The 18,065-nt window shown below is 42.3% G+C and overlaps 1 long non-coding RNA gene across 1 annotated transcript; it reads left to right on the forward strand.

Annotated features, from left to right (window-relative positions):
- Positions 1-2,706: 2,706 nt before the first annotated feature.
- LOC132821502 (uncharacterized) lies at positions 2,707-4,387 on the forward strand. Its single transcript, XR_009645322.1, has 3 exons — positions 2,707-2,952; positions 3,045-3,179; positions 3,998-4,387. It is a non-coding gene; the product is annotated as an uncharacterized LOC132821502 (long non-coding RNA).
- Positions 4,388-18,065: the final 13,678 nt, after the last annotated feature.

The following is an 18,065-nucleotide window of genomic DNA, read 5'->3' on the forward strand; positions in this document are numbered from 1 at the left end:
GCTCTGATCTCCAGCATCTGCAGACCTCACTTTTTACTCTAAGCAGGACAGTCAGCCCATCTAGTCCACAGCGACGCTCCAAAGGACAACCTAACAAGACCTACCTTGTTCCTATAACCCTGCATTTTAGCCATGGAAGTAGCCTGCACATCCCTGAACACCTTCAGCAGTTTAGGATGGTCAATTAACATAACCTGCACACTTTGGGATTAGATTAGATTACTTGCAGCGTGGAAACAGGCCCAACAAGTCCACATCGACCCGCCGAAGCGCAACCCACCCAAACTCATTCCCCTATATTTACCCCTTCACCTAACACTACGGGCAATTTAGCATGGCCAATTCACCTAACCTGCACATTTTTGGACTGTGGGAGGAAACTGGAGCACCCGGAGGAAACCCACGCAGACACGGGGAGAACATGCAAACTCCACACAGTCAGTCGCCTGAGTAGGGAATTGAACCTGGGTCTCTGGCGATGTGAGGCAGCAGTGCTAAACACTGTGCCACCGTGCCGTTCTTCTTGAAAGCATTCAGTATTTTGGCCACAGAATACAAAGGAATTCAATATAGCTTTGGGCAAAAGAGATCAAAGCAGAAAGTGTGAATAGGGCACAGATTTGGATGATCTGCCATTGTCATATTGAACGTTCATAGCACATTCAAATGTTGCTCCAATTTCTGTGTTTCTGTACAAAAGTCTCATGCTCACTGAAAGTGGCTCCAAATCAATATATAGTTTTCAGGTAATGTTTGAATGTATCATTCCACTCTCTTTGTTTTCTCAGCCCTGTTTCTGCAATTCACACCCATTTACAGGAACTAAAGCACTTTTCGTACAACCTGACTGACAAGAATTATCAATTACAAAAGCACATTACTGTGGATACTGTTATAAATGATTGCTTAATTTTAAAAAGCCTTTTTTCTTCATGACACTGTAAGAGACAATCCTAATGAAGTCCGAGACATAAGAGATGCTGAAGTTTCCAACTTCTTCACTCGACTCCTTATGGACTTTAAACAGAGACCTATCCAGCTTAGATTATGGAAATGTGGTCCAACTGGAGATCCAGGCCGAGGTCAGATTCCAAAAACGCACAACACAAAGGCAAATAAATCACGTACCTTTCCTTTCAAGGCTGCCTGCTAATAAAACGGTAAGATGCAGTAACTGCATTCTCCAGTTTATGAGCAGCAGCAGAATAATAGGGCTGAGATCTGCAACATGTAAGTTGTAATCAACTTATGAATCACAGAGTCTCTGGCAGTCTTTCTCAATGCCCACCGTGTGTCCTCACTGCCACTTCCACTTCTAGAAGCTGTGAGGTTAGAGAAAAGTGCATGCCCTTGATAGGCTTGTTGCATCATGTTTCAGTTTGGTCCAAGTTGTCTGATTTTGCAAGGTAAAGTATGTTTTGGGGTGGAAATGGAAACAAATAAATAATACACTAGGAACTGATCTGAGAAGCCAGTATAATACAGTTCCAGAAACTAAAGAGACTGCTCAGTCCACCGTGTCCATACAGACTCTGCAAGAGCAGGTAGCTCAGCAAGCCGGCTCCTCTGATCCCTCACTGTAGACCTGCAGTTCATTTTTCTTCTGCTTCTTGCAAAATGAAGAAGAAGACAGGGACCATTGCTGCACACAACATCCAATATCCAAGCCACACAGACTAATGGAAGTCCCAGAAACAGAAATGATCTCTCATGCCTCTATATTTGAAAACAAGCCAGAAACATTCTGGATGTTCCAGAGGCGTGCATCCAGAGGCCTACCTGCAGCATAACCAATAGTAGAGTAACATCACAAACTACAAGGTGAAACAGCAATGATGTGTGATAACTGCGCATCTAAATAAAACTGGAGAAGATAAGAACATTTGCCTTGTATGTCACCATGTGAATCATAATGTGAAAAGAGAATTTGAGACAGCACCACCCAACATTACACAGTAAATTTATAATGGCTTTCCCTTGAACAGCATGCTACAGCCAAAGGAAGTTGAAGAACTGAAAGCTGTTTTGAAAATTCCACTGCAGTTTTTGTATTAAACCAGCAGAAAAAGGGAAGAACTGCAGATGCTGAATTTCTAAAACAGAAAAAGAAACTGCTGGAAAACTCAGCAGGTGTGACAGTATCTGTGGAGAGAAAGCAGAGTTATTGTTTCAAGCCCAAAAGGTTAACGCTGCTTTCTCTCGACAGATGCTGCCAGATCTGCTGAGTTTCCAGCAATTTCCATTCTTGTTTCAGAACTTCAGCATCTGCAGTTCTTTGATTTTATTTTAATGTTTAACTCACTGCCACATTGCACACTTCAACCGACAAAGAAGCAGCACTCTGAAAGCTTGTGATTTTGAATAAACCTGTCAACATATAACCTGGTGTCATGTGACATCTTGAAGAAGTTCTGCTATTCCCTCTGACAGGATTTCTGTTCTACTCATCCTTCTTTACCGTCATTGCTATTATTGTCGCTCCGTGCGTTTGACACCACGTTTGCCTAAACTTGTTTCCATTCCATATAACATTCCTCAGTGATTGCCACCAACTCAGATTCACCACACGTGGATTCCAACTAAAGTTATCCTTTGTGTTTTGAATCCACCCCAGCTCAAAGGAATTTCAGTAATGTGCAATGCACGTCAGACAGCTGTTATCGCCACACTCAGTGCTATGTACTGCCAAATGCATACTCTCAACCTCAGAGCTGTCCTGGCCCCCAATTCCACTCCGTCCTCTGATTTGTTCAACATTCTAACAAGAAACATGTTTTCTTCCTTGCATACATTAAGGAACTCAAGCTACAGCAACTCCATGCCCCTCTGGAACAATCTTCCCTCCACTTGTCTCTAGCCCCATTCCTTCTCATAACCTCACCACTTTTTAAGTATTTGCAATCCCTTCTGACATTCCACTCTCTGATGCTCAACATTCTGTACTCAGCAAAGGTCTAAGTTTTATCCCTCTATGTCCAACCTCAATGGATGTTCTGAAGAAGGTTCACTAGACCCAAAACAATAACTCTGCTATCTCTCCACAGATGTTGCCAAACCTGCCGAGTTTCTCCAGCAAGTTCTGTTTTTGTTGCAAAAGGTAATAAGTCTACATTGAAGCATAATTTTACGTTTGCCAGCCTCAGGTAAACAGAAGAAATTATTTGGAAGAGGCCTGACAGGTAGGGCAAATGAACTCGGGGTGTGGATGGGTACATGAGACATATTACAGTTACGATAGAAACCTGGCTGAGGGAGGGTCAGGACTGGTAGCTCAATGTTCTGGAGTACAGATGTTATAGGTAGGAGAGAAGATGGGGGTAAGGCCACATTTGGAGTACTGCATGCAGTTCTGCTTGCTTTACTGAGAAAGGATATTACGAATCTAGAAAGAGTGCAGAAAAGATTTACTTGGATGCTACCTTGGCTGCAAGTTTAGGTTATAAAGAGAGACTGGATAGGCTGGGAATTTATTATTTTGATTTGTAGGAGACTGGGGGGTGACCTTCTAGAGGTCTATTAAATCATGAGAGGCATAGGTAAGGCAGAAAATAATTTTTTTCCCATGGTAGAGGAGTTTAAAACTAGGGGGACATAGGACTAAGGTGAGAGGGGAGAGATACGAAAGGGTCCAGAGAGGCAATTATTTTACACAAAGGGTGGTGAATGTCTGGAATGGGGTATCAGAGGTAGTGGAGGATGCAAGTACAATTTTGTCATTTAAGAAACATTTAGACAGGTACATGAATGGGATAAGTTTGGAGGGATATGGAGCAAATGCAGGCAAATGGGATTAGTTTAAATTGTGAAAACTGGGTGACTTGGGCAAGTTGGAGCCAATGGATCTGTTTTCATGCTGTCAACCTCTAAGACTCTGTACATAGTTGGTGAAATGATTAAAGAAGTGATGACTGTGGTCACTGACTCTTTATTCAAAGACTTTAAGAACAAAGAACAACTAATAAGGTAATCCACAGCATGCCACTTGGTGTTTTCACAGGACCAAAATGAGTGGAATCTATGTCCAATGACATCTTTCAGCAATGACAGCAGGACCTGAAGGACTACGAATGCTTCTCACTGCAGATTGATGAATTCATCCACAAGACCAGCAAACTCCAGCCGATTGCTTTTCTCCACCTGTTTTAAAAGAACATAACAACCTAAGAGGATCTCCTCATCCTTTTGTGCCTGAAAGAGAGGTCAATTAATGAGAATATCTGCAACAAATTCAGAAAGTATGTATTTGAGAAAAACATTCCAGTCAAGAAGTTGTTTTCCATTGCAACTGATGTGCATCAGACATGCTACACATAAATACAAGGTTTCTTGCATTTTTCAACAATGATCCTGACTGCCACTCTTTTGTCAGTTACCATTGTATAATCCACCAGCGAGCAATAATGAATAAAAATCTGATCTTTCTGCTATGACGCTCATTTCATTATTGTAAATTCACTATAATGCGATCGACAAATTGGGAACACTGTTTTTAAAACACAAATGTTTAAAACATGTATTGGAGATAACGTGATTCCAGCCCCATTAGTTTAAATGGAGCTGCTATTACACGATTTTCTTATAACACGGGATTGCATGAGAACAGAACTACCGCGTTATAGCGGAAACAACTGTAATGGACTCTTTTACATAAGAACTCTGTGGGAAGCTAGAGATTGTTGGGCCTCTTGCTGAGATATTTGTATCATCGATAGTCACAGGTTAGGTGCCGGAAGACTGGAGGTTAGCTAACGTGGTGCCACTGTTTAAGAAGGGCAGTAAAGACAAGTCGGAAACTATAGACCAGTGAGCCTGATGTCGGTGGTGATCACAGAGCTTCTGTGCAGAGGAGATGACCTGGGGGGTGCAGTGAGAGAGGGACTCACTGAAATCCTTGTAGAGGGAGGAAGAGAGCTTCTTCAAGGAAGGCATCCTTGTAAGAGGATTCGCAGTAGGTTAAAATCTTCGAGTAAAAAATGAGGTCTGCAGATGCTGGAGATCGGTGGTGGGCAAGTTGTTCGAGGGAATCCTGAGGGACAGGATGTACATGTATTTGGAAAGGCAAGAATTGATTAGGGATAATCAGCATGGCTTTGTGCATGGGAAATCATGTCTCAAAAACGTGATTGAGTTTTTTGAAGAAGTAACAAAGATGTTTGATGAGGGCAGAGTGGTAGATGTGATCTATATGGACTTCAGAAAGGCATTCAACAAGGCTCCCCATGAGAGACTGATTAGCAAGGTTAGATCTCATGGGATACAGGGAGAACTAGCCATTTTGATACAGAACTGGCTCAAAGGGAGAAGACAGAGGGTGGTGGTGGAGGGTTGTTTTTTTCAGACTGGAGGCCTGTGACCAGTGGAGTGCCACAAGGATCGGTGCTGGGTCCTCTACTTTTTGTCATTTACATATATGATTTGGATCCAAGCATAAGAGTTACAGTTAGTAAGTTTGCAGATGACACCAAAATTGGAGGTGTAGTGGACAGCGAAGAGGGTTACCTCAGATTGTAACAGGATCTTGACCAGATGGGCCAATGGACTGAGAAGTGACAGATGGAGTTTAATTCAGATAAATGCGAGGTGATGCATTTTGGAAAAGCAAATTTTAGCAGGCCTTATACACTTAATGATAAGGTACTAGGGAGTGTTGCTGAACAAAGAGACCTTGGAATGCAGGATCCTAGCTCCTTGAAAGTGGAGTCACAGGTAGATAGGATTGTGAAGAAGGCGTTTGGTATGCTTTCCTTTATTGGTCAGAGTATTGAGGACAGGAGTAGGGAGGTCATGTTGCAGCTGTACAGGTCATTGGTTAGGCCACTGTTGGAATATTGCATGCAATTCTGGTCTCCTTCCTATCGGAAAGATGTTGCGAAACTTGAAAGGGTTCAGAAAAGATTTACAAGGATGTTGCCAGGTATGGAGGATTCGAGCTATAGGGAGAGGCTGAACAGGCTGGGGCTTTTTTCTCTGGAGCGTCGGAGGCTGAGGGGTGACATTATAGAGGTTTATAAAATTATGAGGGGCATAGATAGGGTAAATAGGCAGAGTCTTTTCCCTGGGGTTGGGGAGTCCAGAACTAGAGGGCATAGGTTTAGGGTGAGAGAGGAAAGGTATAAAAGAGACCTAAGGGGCAACTTTTTCACACAGAGGGTAGTACATGTATGGAATGAGCTGCTAGAGGATGTGGTGAAGGCTGGTACAATTGCAACATTTAAGAGGCATTTGGATGGGTATATGAATAGGAAGGGTTTGGAGGGATATGGATTGGGTGCTGGCAGGTGGGACTAGATTGGGGTGGGATATCTGGTCGGCATGGACGGGTTGGACTGAAGGGTCTGGTTCCATACTGTACATCCCTATTTCTCTATGACTCCATGTAATAAAATTGTTGTTAACATTATAAACTCAATCCAAGCAAGAGCCCTTCAGCACCACTTGTTTAAATACTTAATAAACTCGATGCTGCCTACAATGAATCCTCAATACTGATGTGAGGTTGTTATATCAAAAGGAAGGATCTACAAAGATTTTTAGATCTAATGCCTGAAATCATTGCTTTTCTTAAATCAAGGAATAAAGTTGTCTGACTGCTCACTAAATATCTGTGGCTGCTTGACTTTGGTTCCTTACTGACATATCATCAAAATTGAACTACATGAACTATGAGCTGCAGGAAGAGGACAGAGACTTAGCATGGACAGTCAATGGTGTGAATGCTGTCAAATTGAAACTGGTTCAGTGGTCCTCCCAATTAACAAACATGAAGCACCATAAATACATCTCCAGTCTGAAGGAAATATTAGAGAAAATCACACAGAAAATGTTTCCACCCAGAAAACATCCTGCACACCTGAGGGAGTTAGCAGGAGAACTCATCAAGCAATTTCAAGAATTAGATGGGTTGGAACAAATCCATTCCTTCACGAAGGTATTGGTGGATTCTGGACTAAATTCCATCAGTTGTTTGGTTAATAAGGCATTGATGTGGAGAGAATTACTATGTAAAGTTAGATTCAACTGTAAGTCAGTTTGAGGAACAATGACATTTAGGGACTTGTAAACAGAGAAAAATACCTACACCTATCATCCCATGTAATTAATTTGAAAGCTTAATTTGACTCCACATACCTCTGTGAGACAGCATTTTCTAAATGAAGGTCATCAAGTCCACATATCACCATTTCATCACTCACTATTTCATTTATTGTAACAGCTATATTTAAATGTAGATCCTTATCAACAGAGACCATGGAAGTAGCTTTATATTCAGGTCATTCATGCTGATGGTTAATGTATTGCACAACTGGCTCTTTATAAATATAGCATGCAAATTATCTGTGCATTAACACTGTTTGTATATTTTCCTTGCAGTAGTTTCACTCTCACTGTCCTTGTCGACATAGTCATCCTGAGAGGGATCTCCCACTGTACTTGCTTGCTCCAGCTCCAGCAACATCAGTTCTTGGGAGTTTAGAGACCCTTAGTTACCCCTCACTTTTTGGCAAAAACAATCCAAGTTTCTCCTATCTCTCATTATACCAAATGTACGCCAATCCAGCCAACATTCTGGTAAACCTCTTATGCACCATTTCCAAATCTTTCACATCCAGAATTGCACCCAGTACTCCAAGGTCAGCCAGCTGGATCTCATAGAATGGCAGTTCCTGACTGGACCAGATTAACAGCCTTAGTCAGGGAGCCCTAGCTCACAGATAAAGAAAAGGAGTGACTGTCATTCTGAGAGCTGGCCCAATGTCAAAGACTTTCCAGGAGTAAATTAGGGGTGATTTGACAATGGGATACCAGCCTATGCCAAGTTATTTCAGTGGTGAGGAGAGTGGGATGCTGGTGCCGCTGGTTAGGCCAGCATTTATTGGTTAACCTTCATTTCCCTCGAGCAAATTGACTACCTGCCTTCTTAGAGGATGCAGCCAATCCATCTTGCAGCCTGACTGTACAAAAATGCTGACAGTGAGGGACAAGATGGAAATCTGTTATCTTTCTGTTATTTTACCTCCAACACATTCTCAACACCTGAGAGTAGGTCAAATTCAATCTGGAATTCTCAACCCGCTCTTGGCTCAAGCTCATCTGAGCAGGATTGGGAAGATCCCACCCTAATTCAGAACCTGATGAAATGTGACAATCATTGGAACCTTTTATGTGGAGCACATGGGTTGCAGAGTATTCCAGTAGAAGTGGATACCGTAGCCAGTCCAACTGAGCTTGGGAACAACACTTTAGTAAAGGCAATTGCATAGGTCATATCCTGAAGAAAGGGAGTCTAGGTCAGCCCACAGCAAAACCCCAAAACAAAGCCAAGCCTTGGCCACACAATTAAATATATCTTCAAGATCCGGGCTGGCAAACCATTGTAGTTATGGCCAGTACCCAAACTTGAGACAGAAAACGAGTCCTACTAAAGCTAAATTGAGTAAGAGAACTCATAGGTCAGTATCCAGGAGAGTGCAAGCCCTGGAAAGTCCACTGACATTTAGTTTGGAACAGTTAAGTTGTGTAGCAACATCCAAATCAGATCCAATCAAAATAACCATCTGATTAAATGGTCACCTAGCTCGAACAGAGGTCAGTGTTGGTGCAGCCGTTTCAATGATTGCAAATCCAGTCTTTAACAAAATTTATAATGGACTCCAACCCTTCAGTTAATGCAAGACCTCAGCTAGATTGAGAACCTATACCCAGGAGCTTTTACAGATAAAGGTATAACTTTGGTTCCAGTCTCATATGAGAAGCATCTGATTCAGTTACCATGGATTGTCGTAAGAGGCTCGGACCCAACCTTGATAGGGCAAACTTGGTTGAGAGAAGTTCACCTAGATTGGCTCAATATTTTTTTATTAGAAAATGGCTCCCTGAGTGGCATCCTAATGAAACCCGGACGTTTCCTACCCGGATGTTTTTCAGGAAGGTCTAGGGACTATCAAAGGAGCCAAGCCACCTTGTATGTTGACCAGAAAGCTATTGCATGATTCTGCAAGGCTCACACAGTGAAGTAGAAGCAGAAAAGTCTGGAAAGCAAAGGAATTAACAAGCTAATCTAGTTTGTGGAATAGGCAGCATCAGTCATACCAATTTTGAAATCCAATGGGTCAGTTTGTCTTTGTGGAGATTTTAAACGAACAGTAAACTCTGTTTTTTGCAGCTGAAAAATACCCAATCCCTTGCATAGAGGATTTCTACTCAAAGCTGGCAGGGCATTCACGAAGCTAGACATGAGCCATGCTAACTTGCAATTGAAGTTAGATGAGGAATTCCAGAAGTATGCTACAATTAATACCCCATAAGGATTTGTACCAGTATACATGCCTGCCATTTGGGGTATCCGTCAGCCAGTCCAATGCTTCAGCGGATGATGGAGAACCTTTTCAAGGTCTACCTCGGTTCGCCATTTATCTGGATGATATGCTAATAATAGGGAAGATCAATAAGGAACACTTAGAGAACTTTGGCATAGTCATTCGACATTTCTCCTTAGGGCATACACCTTAGAAGGGAAAAATATGTTCCAGGCACCCCAAGTGACCTACTTGGGTTAAAGTCGACAAGATCAGGTTACACCCATTGGAAAATAAAGTGAGGGCAATCAAAAGGTGCCTCAGCTCCTACGTCTATACCAGAGATTAGATCTTTTCTTGTGCTGTGAATTTTTATAGAAAGTTCATTTATAACCTGGCCTCTGTCCTGACACCTTTGCATCAACTCTTTAAAAAGTGTCAACCTTGGAAATGGTCATTTAGCGAAGCCATTAACTTTCAGGGAAGTGAAGAAACAGCTATTATCCTCTAAGGTGGTGGCACACTATAATCCCAAGTGAGATCTGGTATTGACCTCGTTCAGCATGAGGTAATATTAGTTCATAGGTGGCCTAATGAAGAAAACACCCAACAGTTGTGCATCCAGGTAGATAGTTAATGCAGAGTGTAAATATGCCCACATAGGGAAGGAAGGTTTGCTGGTTATGTTAGGAGACCGGAAGGTCCACCAATACCTGTATGAATGTAAATTTGTAATAATAATGGAACACAAAGCCCTACTAAGGTCTATTTAAAGATGACACGGCATCACCGCCCATAGTTTCCGCCTGAAATCAGTAATGGACTCTAATACCAAGTGTGTATAATTACAAGGTGGAACACCCCCTGGGAAGCCAAGTAGTGAATGCGGATGGATATATTGAGCCACCTCCCTTTGGCAGGTACCACCACCACTGGAAGAGTCCCTAATGGCTTTAAATGTTCTGGGCACACTCCCAGTCACATCTGATGATATCAAACTATGGACACAGAAAGAACTGTTCCTGGCAAAAACTGGAACAGTTGGTGGTGGTGGAGGAAACCAACAGCCATCACAACCAGAATTGAAATGTTTCAGACTTGGAGAGATCAGATTGCAGTAGAGGACAGCACGTTATTATGGGGAGAAGAGTGATTGGCCCAAGGAATGATCACAGCCAAATACAGTCTGAACTCCACCAAGGACACATAGGGGTGTCCAAAAAGAAGATGTTGACACAAAGTTATGTCTGGTGGCCAGGTTTGGATGCAGACATAGCTGCTTTGGTGGGGCAGTGCACAGAGTGCCAACAAGGGCAAAACTTACCCCCAGCAGCTTCCCCCATATTCGTGTGAATGCCCAGGTAAACCCTGTACTCAGTTAATACATCGACTATGCAGGTCCTTCTGTGGGCTCAATGTCCTTAGTCATTGTTGACGCCCATTCAAAGTGATTGGACATGCAGAGAGTTCATATCTCAAACAGAGGAATGGTGGTAGAAAAACTGTGCACGTCTTTTGCAATACACATACTCCTAGAAGAGTTGGTCACAGATAATAGACTATTGTTTACCAGCTCAGGATTTGAGAATTTCCTAAAGTAGAATGGGGTTCAACATATAAGGACAGCTCCACATCATCCATCATCCAATCGCCTGGCAGAAAGACCAGTCCAAATTGTGGAGGCAGACTTGAAGAAACAGCCTACAGCTTCACTAGATGCCAAACTTGTCTGGGTCCTATTTGATTATAGGACCACCCCTCTTGCAATTACAGGGATAGCTCCAGTAGGCTTGCTAATGGGGAGAAGACTTCATATCAGGCTAATTCAGATCTTTCCATACCTGGGGGGACATGAAGTGGCATCAGAAAGGCCAGTGTTGGTCGCCAGACTCAGCCAAGCGAGACAGACAGTTTACTACAGTGGACAAAATTTGGTGTCAGAACCACGGAAATGGCCCTGTATAGCTCAGAAGCATGGTCCATGCAAGGTCACAACCAATGATGTTTCAAGTTTGCGTAGGAATGATGGCCCTGAAATGGCGTATGGACCATATGATACCACAAACTTGAAATGGTGAGGGAGCAAAATGTGCCCCGCCACTTGGAACAGTTGGAAAGGCTATTGGAACCCATGGGTTCTCCCTGAAGAGGCCTCTGAATCAGAGATGGACATGGTGGATCTTGCTGCTTCAATATTTTTGCCGCCAGAGGAAGAGAGTGAATTCCTCCTGAGATGCTCTGGGTGCATTACTTTCCACCCATATCAAACATGGAGTCGGAGGAGCCTAAACCGGTGCTAAAATGTTCCAGGAGGCCTTATAATAGAAAGGACTGGCCTCTGTCCTTGGACTCGGAGGGGGTGGCATGCAATAGTTGTAACAAGGTTAGCCAGGTTGACATCATAGAATATGAGTTCTCGGATTGGGGCTGTTAATCTGGTCCAGCCAAGGAGCCCTGGCTGACAGATAAGAATAGGTGTGTCAGATATTGTGATCACTCTTAGACCTGGCTCTGAAGGAGGTGGATCAGTGTCAAGGAGTTTCCACGTGTAAATAAAGGTGACTTGGTGATGAGATATTGGCCTCTGTGGAATTATTTTGGGGAGTACCCCAGAGGAATCCATTAGGAAATAGGAGATGTTATCATCAGAATTGGGTGAGGAGCTTATTCAGTCCACAGAAACCAAAGATTGTTTACATTTGTCAACAGAGGATTAATTGTAAGCCAGCTGCCTCTGATAAATTGGCATATGACGACAATTGAATGTTATAACAGTCTACCACTATATTAAAACAACCGGGAAATGAAACTCAAATCCTTCAGACAGAAACATATTTGAATACAAATTTTGAAATGAACAGACAGATCAAACTCATTCTTTCATGTTACTTTTTCAAAAGTATTGATTTACGTGTATTGATATATTTTCGACCACTGCTTTCCAAAACATCTCCAAAGATTCACTATTTTAATTCAAAATTAGCATGACTTGACCCCAAAAACCAACAAAAATATAAATACAAAAGACTGGAAATCTGGAATAAACACAGAGAATGCTGGAGAATTTGAGCAGAGCTGACAACCTCTGAGGCAAAAAAATAGAGTTAATTTTCAAGTCTGGTTTGATTCTTCTTTGAAACTGATAGGTGTTGGAAAATAGGTTCTTTTTCATACTTTTAACAGAGGCAGAGGAGGAGTAAGAGGCCAGATGGTGTAGAGACCCAGTACAAAAGACAAAGGGATTGTTGAGCATGGAGAAAGAAAGAGATGTAGAAAGGGTGTACATTATAGCACGAAAGGGAGATAATTGGTCCTTTCTACGAAGTCAAGATTCATGGTGCTGGAAAAGCACAGCCGGTTAGGCAACATCCAAGGAGCACTCCTTTTCAAGCACCATACCTTTTGACTCCAGCATCTGCAGGCGTCTCTTTCTCCACTTTCTAATAAGTCCAATGTAAACTAGACACAAACACAACATGGCTGTGGGAGAAGGGGTGGGTGAGCATTTTAGAAAAACTGAGGACAGATGTAATGTTGTCAGTTTCTCAGTTTTTGAATTCAACATTGAGATCTCAAGATTGCAAAGTGCTTAATGGAAAGTAAGGTGTCATTCCTTGAGCTGGTGTTGTGTTTTGTTGGAATATTGCACAAACCCAGGACACAAATCTTAGCATGAGAACAAGATGATTTATTCAAATGTTGAGCAACTAGGAGGCCTGGATCATTTCTAAGACAGAACAGACCTGTTCTGCAAAGCAGTTAAGTAGTTTGTGTTTGGTCTTGTCAATGTGAAACAAACTCACATTATGAACAGTGAATACAGCTGACTAGATTGGAAGAAATACAATAAAATGCTGGTTCACCTGGAAGGTGTGTTCAAGACCTTCGACAATGAGGACAGAGGAGATGAATGGGAAAGTGCTGCAATTGCACAGGAAGGTGCCATGGGAGAGTGAGAAAGTGATAGGAGTGATGGAGGAGTGAACCAGGATGTCACAGAGGTAACAGTCCCTGCAGAATTCTGTGAAGGGAAGGGGAAGATATGTTCAGTGATTGAATCCTGCTACAAGTAGTGGAAATGGTGGCGGATGTTCCTTTGAACGTGGAGTGTGGTGGGGTAGAAAGTAAGGACAAGGAGAACCCTACTGTTGCTCTGAGAATAAGGGGAAATGATGGGGGCAAAATTGTGGGAGATGAGTCAGACACAGCTGAAGACTCTGTGGTCAACCAAGATGAGGGGAATCCTCAGATGAGGTTAAAGGAGGCCACTCTGAAGGCAGCCCAATTGAAATGACATCATCACAGCAGATGCAATGGACACAGAAAAACTGCGAGAATGGAATGGAATTCTTCCAGAAAGCAGGGTGTGAGGAGTATAGTTGAGGTCACCATAGGAGTCTTGTGATGGGATTTGATGGTTAACCTATCCTCAGGAATGGAAGCTGTGAAGCCAAGGAGGGGATGTGAGAAGTCAGAGATGGATCAATTGAACATGAGGAAGGATGGAAATTGGAAGCACGCCTGATGAATCTTTCCATTTCCAACTAAGAGCAGACAGCAACATTGAAGACATTATCAATGTTTCGGAGAAATAGTTGTGGATGGGGTATATTCATTGCCCATCCTGAGTTGCCCTTAAGAAGGTGATTGTGAACTGCTTTCTTGAACCACTACAGTCCATATCCGTAATGCCCTTGGGGAATTCCAGGGTTTCAATCCAGCGACAATGACAGAATATCAATATTTTTCCAAGTCAAGATGGTGAGTGGTTTGGAAGGGAACTTGCAGGTGATGCTATTCCCATATATCTTCTGTTCTTGTCCTTCTAGACAGAAGTGGTTATGGGTTTAGAAAGTACAGTCTAAGGATCTTTGGTTCATTTTTACAGTGCATCTTGCTGACAGTACACTCTGTTGCTATGCTTGTGGATGTGGTGCCAATCAGGCTGGCTGCTTTGCCCTGGATGGTGTCAAGCTTCTTGAGCATTGATGGAGCTGCATCCACCCAGGCAATTGGAAGTACTCCATCACACTTCCCATTGTGCATTGTAGATGGTGGACAGGGGAGTCAGAAGGGGAGTTATTCGCCACAGTATTCCTAGCCTCCGATCTACCCTTGCAGCCATTGGTAAGTACGGTTAAGTTTCTGGTCAATGATAACCACCATTACGTTGATAATGAAAAATTCTGTGACACCATTGAATGTCAACTTATGATGGTCAGATTATCTCTTAATTGAGATAGCATTTGTATGGTGCAGACATCACTTACTACTTGTCAGCCCAAGCCTGTAAATCATTCTGATCTCATTGCATTAAACATGGACTGTTTCAGTGTCTAAAGAGTCTTAAATGGTGCTGAATATTAGCTGGGGAGCAGAGTGATTGCTGGAAGGCCAGAACCAATCTCCATAGTTATTTTTCAATCATGGAATATTTCCTCTGCTGGATGTTGAGTTTCTTCAATAAGTAGCCAACTGGCAGTTCAATCCCAACACCATCTTCCTGCAGGAGTACAGCTCCAGCTGCGATGTCATTCGCATCGATGGTGACTTTAAAGGGATTGGTGTATCTAAAACTGGTTTGGTGGTTAATACTGCTTTCATGTGGCTGAATGCCTCCTGGCCTTGTTCTGTCTACTGAAATGTTGTGTTCTTCTTCAGCAAATCAGTTAACGGTGCCACTACACTGCTGAAGCTTGGAACAAACTTCCAATAGATTCCACTGAGTCCAAAGATTCAAAGCACCTCTCTCTTCGAGGTTGACTGTGGAAAATCCTCAATGACCTCTGTCTTTGCGTTCAATGGGGCTACCCTTCCATGACCGATGTTATGTCCGAAGAATGTCACCTCTGCTTTCACAAATTCAGTTTTATTTAAGTTTATTCCCAGTTTTGCTTCTCAAAGTCGTTCAAAGAGCTTTGCCAATCTTGTGATCTTTCCAGGACTTACTAAAGATCATTACATCATCCAAGTAGACTGCACAATTTGTTAACCCAGCCACAACTCTGTTCATGAGTCTTTGGAATGTAGCAGGTATGTTCTTCATTCCAAATGGTATCACTTTAAGTCGATGTAGCTCATTTGGGGTTACAAACGCAGAAATTTCTTTCGCCGACTCTGATAAAGGTACCTGCCAGTAACCACGCAATAGGTCCAACTTGGTGATATAACTGGCTTGTCCGACTTATTCGATGCAGTCCTTCAATCTAAGAATTGGGTATGAGTCTGATTTTGTAACGGTGTTGACCTTCTGATAATCCACACAGAATCGTTGAGTCCCATCCGGTTTGGGAACTAAGACGATCGGTGAACTCGACTCACTTTGGCTTGGTTCAATAATGCCCTCATCAAGCATGGCCTCCACCTCCACCTGGTCCTGCCTGGCTTTGAAAAGCTTAAGCCAATACTGTGTTGTTTCATCGGAGCAGCATTTCCTATGTCTACTGCATGTACAATAGCATTGGTCCTCCCCGTTTGAATCTTATATATGTTCTTGTACTGCAGTAACAAACTTTTCAACCATGTTCTATGCTCCTGAGACAGATAGCTTACTAACCTATCTCACTCTTCATTTTTTAAATCTATTTTGAGGCACATCTGGATTTGATTCCTCACTCTGTGGGGCAATAACTAACACCTGTTTCTCCAGTTCTTTCTCTCTAGTATAATACAGTTTCAACATGTTCATTTGACATACCAATACCTTTTCCCCCTATCTGCCATCTTTCCTAGATCGTTCACCTGACTCAACTTTTTCTCAATTTGATGGGGACCACTAAAGCTGGCTTTGAAGGGATGTCCTATCAATGGTAACAGTTTAATATGTTATCACCTTGGGAAAACTACCGAGTCTCAGAGCTCTTATCAGATACCTGCTTCATTCTATGCTGTGCCCTCTTTAGGTTCTGTTTAGCTAACTCTCCCTCACCTCCAATTCATAATCTAAGTGTGAGATCTCCAACTTTGGTCTGTTAATTTTTCTTTAATTAATATCAAAAGGCCTCTCACGTCTTAATCAAATATTAACTCAAAGGGAGTGAACTGAGTAGATTTATTTGGGGCATCTCTAATGGAAAACAACACGAATGGGATACCTTTATCCCAATCATTCAGGTAATCCTGACAGTATGTTCTTGACACGGTCTTCAAGGTCTGATGCCACCTTTCTAAACAGTGGCACCACATATGCCAACTTCCAGTCTTCTGGCACCTCACCAATGACTACCAATGATACAAATATCTCAGCAAGAGGCCCAGCAATCACTTCTCTAGCTTCCCACAGAGTTCTCGGGTACACTTGATCAGGTTCTGGGGATTTATCCACCTTTAATCATTTCAAGACATCCAGCACTTCCTTCTCTGTAATCTGGACATTTTGCAAGATGTCACCATCTATTTCCCGACAGTCTATATCTTCCAGATCCTTTTCCGCGGTAAATACTGATGCAAAATATTCATTTAGTATCTCCCCCATTTTCTGCGGCTCCACAAAAAGGGCACCTTGCTGATCTTTGAGAGGTCCTATTCTCTCCGTAGTTACCCTTTTGTCCTTAGTATTTTTATGAAAACCCTTTGGATTCTCCTTAATTCTATTTGCCAATGCTATCTCATGTCCCCGTTTTGCCCTCCTGATTTACCTCTTAAGTATACTCTTACTTTCTTTATACTCTTCTAAGGATTCACTCAATCAGTCCTGTCTATACCTGACATATACTTCCTTCTTTTTCTTAACCAAGCCCTGAATTTCTTTAGTCATCCAGCATTCCTTATACCTATCAGACTTCCCTTTCATCCTGACAGGAATATACTTTCTCTGGATTCTTGTTATCTCATTTCTGAAGGCTTCCCATTTTCCAGCCGTCCCTTTACCTACGAACATCTGCCCCCAATCAGCTTTCAAAAGTTCTTGCCTGATACCATCAAAATTGGCCTTTCTCCAAGTTATAACTTCAACTTTTAGGTCTGGTCTATCCTTTTCCATCACAATCTTTTACCTTCCCCTCTACTCCACTGGTCCGATAAAACCCCTGATTAAGATTTACAGAAAAATTTAAATTTCAAATCCAGCCAGTTGTCAAATCTTACCTTTATATCTCCTTCTGTAGATTTGCTCTCCAGGTTGGTGTTAATGTTATTCTTCTGTGCAAACTCCTTCCCTCAACAGGTACCTCTCAGAGAGTTCATACTACCAGCCGAAATCTGTTGATCTTTCAGCAGTTCTCCCCCAACTGTTCAATTTTTTCTAGTTTCATACCCCAAAAGGATCAGATTGTTTCATTGGTTTTAACATTATCAAAATACCAAATTCAAACTTGGTTGAAATTTGGTATCTTGGGACATAATTTAAACCGATTGACTGAATTTGAATATGTTTTTGTCTCATAGCAACCCAGCCAGTGCTAGCTGTTCTGACCAAGCGTTACGTTGTTAGCATGTTCTGGACTCTCTGTGCTTCTATAAGCCCTTGCTGGCTTTCAACTTTCTTAAAGGTGGAGTCCCCCTTACACCTTTACAACAAGAATACTGCTGTTGCATCACTGCACAGATATTGGAAAGGAACTATACCTTTAAGACAGCTAGATGGCATCAGGGCATGATGCTCTTTTATAGAAGTTCCCTTTTATAAAATTTCTGCACCTTATTCTCTCTACACGCAGTCAACTGACCTTGTTGAAACTCTTTCTTTGTTCTGCTTATATTGTTGTTACTTCCGTGGACAATGATGATGGGAGCCATTCATCGCACTGAAAAATGCTTTCCAATTCTGAG

The sequence above is a fragment of the Hemiscyllium ocellatum genome, chromosome 13 (genome assembly GCF_020745735.1).
Source record: "Hemiscyllium ocellatum isolate sHemOce1 chromosome 13, sHemOce1.pat.X.cur, whole genome shotgun sequence".
NCBI classification, from domain to species: Eukaryota; Metazoa; Chordata; class Chondrichthyes; order Orectolobiformes; family Hemiscylliidae; genus Hemiscyllium; species Hemiscyllium ocellatum.